Consider the following 4,970-nt stretch of genomic DNA (forward strand, 5'->3'; position numbering starts at 1 on the left):
AAAAAATGATAAAGAAGATTTTAGAATTCTAAAAATTTGAGAAAAAAGATAATTTATTACCCCATATTACCAATAAACATATTGCTTCATTTATATTATAATATAACATGTTATTTTTTACCCCATGTTATATTCTAATATAACATTCACGCAATAATGAGCTTAAGAACAATTTTTCATTTATGAGTTTAAGGAAATCTATTTGAAATTATTTAATTAGGACATTATTTTGAACAGATATCAAATAGTCATAGCAAGAAGTAAAAATGAGGCAATGTGAATAAGTATTAACTATATATAGTAAAAGTTCAAGCATGCAAATTATGATCAAGTGGTGGAGTTATTTCCCAATTTCTTTTCTATAAGTTGTTTCTACTTTCCTTTTTTCTACATTTGGGTTTGAAGGCCAAATTTTGAACTATAAGTAATAAACGTTTCGAGATAATGAAGAGAAAAAGCTCATGTAAAAACTGCAGAAAAATTCCAAATGAGTATCTATCAAAATGTTCTAAAACTTTTTGAGTTCTTATTATCATAAAAAATCATTAAAATCATTTAATCATTTATAAAATTGGAATTGGTTATAAATTAAATTAATATCAAAAGCATTTACGAAGACAACAGTGATCAAAACGTACACTGCAATAGAAATTGAAAGCGAGAAAAAAATGAAAAGGCATTAACGGATTATAAGTAATTAATTCAAGAACTTATTTAGCTTTTGTGGGAAAAGTTAGAACTATATGTCTTTTTTCTTTTTTCTTTTTTCGTTTTTATTTTTATTTTTTTTTAATTGTATTAAGGGTAGAAGTAAATTTCACCGCACAAAGGCAATTTTTAGGAAATTGTGAATGACAGTTTTTAAGAGAATTTTGATTTTGTAGGGAATAATTTTTAGACTTTTTTGAAAAAACAAAAATGAAAACAGAATGTTTTTATTAAATATGAAAAGAAAAGTCTGGAAAATTCTCATTAACACAAAAGAGCATCTTTGCATTAAGAGTTTTATGTGTTTGAACAATATGAGTATTCTAAGAATCAAGCAAAAGAACATAGTACAAGAATAAAAACTAAATCTTAACAACAGGGTAAATGGAATTTTGTACGGCATAATTGAAGGAAAATATATCATATTGGTGGGGGCTTAGACATTTAAAAAGTAATTAATTAATTAATTTTTTTTTTTTTTTTTTTTGTGGGAATGTGACATAGGTGAAAATATTATGATTTTTTATTTTGAAAAATTAAAAATGTATTCTTTTAGTTATGTTGAGATTTCCTAAGAGTTGTTCGCTGGATAAGGATGTGCGTCAAATTCTGGGGATAAACATGGGATTATTTATTTTATTTTTAAATTCATTTTTATCTTTGTGGGTTTTACATATTATGCTTATATTTAATACTCCGACCCTTAAAGGACAATGTAATTGAGTTTGAGTTTTTAATCTCAAATTTTTTGTGGGTTTTTAATTATAAAGATGTGTGTCAATATCTATTGTAATATTTTGTTTGAATTGAAATTCTGTGGATAATCTTTCAGTTATGCTGAGAATTCAAATTCTGGGGATAAACATGGTATTGTTTTATCTATTTCTTTGTGCTGTTTATCTAAGTTTTTGTGGGTTCTAATATTATGAGAATTTTGTGTTTGTAGGGAACAATTTTTAGACTTTTTTTAAAAAATAAAAATAAAATGAAAACATAATGTTTTTATTAAAAATGAGAACAAAAGTCCAGAAAATTCTCATTAACACAAAAGGGCATCTTTGCATTCAAAGTTTTATGTGTTTCAACAATATGAATATCCTAAGAATCAAGCAAAAGAACATAGTACAAGAATAGAAAGTAAATCTTAACAACAGAGTAAATGAAATTTTGTAAGGCATAATAGAAGGAAAATATATCATATATAAACATAATTAACACAATTTAAACTAAATTTTTAAAATGAATATTCAAAACTTACTCCAGGTACAATGACGAAAAGATGGTAAGCAAATTGTAAGTGTTCTAATGGTTTGTCTTTAGGTAAAATGATTTACCGTTAAACCTTTTTTTTTTTTAAAGAGTTGAGGGTGGCTGTGGTTGAGGGTGGTTGGGAAGGGAGATAAGAATTTTGTTTTGAATTCCCGTATGGGGTGGTCGAAACCACCCCCAGCCCCTTGGGGGTGGTCTGGCCACCCCCAAATGCACCGGTTCCCCCTTTTTTTTTTTTTTTTGGCAGGCCCACCACCCCTACATCGGGTGGTTCACTGATCAAGCACAGGGAGCTCAGCCATCTCTTGGCTGGAAATGGGTGGTTCACACCCCATGGCTGGTGGTGGTCAACCAATTCTGCAAATGTCTCACCTCCCCCCCCCACTTTTTTTTTTTTTTAATATTTTGATTTAAAAAAAAAAATTAAGATAAAAAATCAATTTCTGCTGCCACGTGTCAGTTGGCACTGTAGCTGGAACAGTGCCGAGCCTGGCTCTTCCCAAACATAGCTTTTAATTTTGAAGGCTCATTTTTGAATGCCATGCGTATAGTTCTTATATTTGTCAGATATGCCCATTTTTTAATGCCATGTGTCAAGTTGTAACATTTATCAAATAAGTGTCATGCCACGTGTCACAATATCAGACTCTCATGCAGAAAACTCCCAATTTGATATTAGATTATATTAGATATTATATTAGATTAGATATTAGATAACATGGAGATAAATAATGTTTGATGGCAGTTGAGATTGAGAAAAAGGGTAGTTTGAAAAAAAACACGTGTGTTTTGATTTTAAATGGAATGATACATGTCATGATATTAGCTTATTCTACTTAAAATTTAAAAAAATTCAAACGCACAGTTTCATTTAATATAATAATTTGTCAGATAAATAGAATGTCGTGTGTCAAACTCTTAGACTCTCCTGTCTAAAACTTCCCTATTTTATATATATATTAGATATTAGATATTAGATGTCTTAAAAAATTCAGAAATTTGTATGTTAAACAAGTAAGTGGGGTTGGCATATTGAAAACTAAAATTATTTGCTTTTGTAATACCCAACTTTTGCGTTTATTTGAATATAAGGGTTAAATACATTTTTGTCCGTGTGTTTTAAGAACTTTATTTTTTGTCTCATAGATTTAATTTTTATTACAGGAGTTACCTTGAGGATACATATAAAAGGGATGATATCTCCATCTAAATTTCGTCTAAAATTTGACGGAAAGTCACGTCAACACAATTAAAAAATCAACACGTATCCATATACTTAATTAATATATATATAAAAAAAATTAAAAACATTAAAAATTTATATTTAATTAAATTTTAAAAAAATAATAAAATAAAAAATTGAAATTGGATGTAGCCATCCATTTTGGCCATTTGAAAGTGGCTATGTCATGGGGTAGCCTGACCACCCTTATCTGGCCGAATTGGGGTGGTGAGCCACCTCCACGGCCTATAAAAGTGGTTCAGCCACCTCTAAAGAGCCAAATGAAATTGGCCGAAACCATCCCAAAGTTCGAAACTCATATGGAGCCACCCTCACATTGGCCGTAGGGGTGGCTTGGGGCTAGGGGTGCAAAGGTGGGCGGTTTTTAACCGCCCGCTAACCGCTCTAACCGTTAACCGCTAACCGCTCTAACCGCTTAACCGTATTAACCGCTAACCACTAACCGCCTTTTTATATAATATATTTTTATAATTATAATTATAAAAATAATTATACATATAACATAATCACTTGATCATTAAATCACAATTTTTTTTAAAAATAATTAAATCACAATTTGAGTACTAATATATTATCACTATAATTTATATGATTATATCACATGAGATTGATCATTAAATCATTTGATTATATAATAACAAATTATACATATATAATATGACATAACTCATAAGTATACTAATTCATACTAATACAATAATTAAATATCTAGAAACTTATTTCCAATGTATGTTATAAACTTATAAGTCTATATAAGTCTACATATGCATATGAATAATATAAATGTATAATATCAATACTTAATCATATGATTCAATGACAATTCAAATAATTTATTCAAGACTTCAAGTGAATCATATTATTAATGTACAATGATGATATGATTCGTATAATATCAAATTAAGTAATTGACATTGGATTAAACAATGACCAATGTGTTACTTATAAACACAATTTAAGTATTAATGTATTATCATTATAATTTTAGTAATTTATATATTATCACTATAATTGATATGATTATATTGCATGATGACTTGATCATTAAATCATATGATTATATAATAATAAATAATACATATATAATATGACATAACTCATAAGTCATAAGTCTACAAGTTAATCATATGATTCATGTATAATGATAATCACAATTGATTCAATTGAATTAAACAATATGTTACTTATAACTACAAGTCTACAATTTAATTAAAGCATTATTAGATACTTTAGGAATTTAGGATTTAGGAGTTTGAACATTACCATTTACCATTAGATATTAAGTTCAATTCAAAAAAAAAAGATTATAAGTAAATATGATAAGAATTTAAATAATTAATCATATGAATCATATGATATAATTTAATGAGACTATATGATTATATAATATCAAATTAAGTAATTGACATTAGATTTAACAATGTGTTACTTATAATTACAATTGAAGTATTACTGTATTTTTTGAACATTTTTTAGAAAAACAAATTTAACCATTTTTTGAACAATATTGAATTTTTTGAACCATTTGTAACAAATTTTTTAAATTTGAATCATTGATAGTTAATAGTTTTATTCTTTAACCTTTTTTTTTAAAAAAAAAAAAAAATTATATAGAAGGTAAAACTACGTCGTTTTGCACCTGAAGATATTATATGGGCTCTTTTTATAGCAATTGGGCCCAAGAAGATATTAAAAATACAAGAAAAAAAAATGAGGGTAAAAAAAAGCCCAAAAAGCCCAAAAAAAAAAA

The sequence above is a fragment of the Corylus avellana genome, chromosome ca9 (genome assembly GCF_901000735.1).
Source record: "Corylus avellana chromosome ca9, CavTom2PMs-1.0".
Lineage (NCBI taxonomy): Eukaryota > Viridiplantae > Streptophyta > Magnoliopsida > Fagales > Betulaceae > Corylus > Corylus avellana.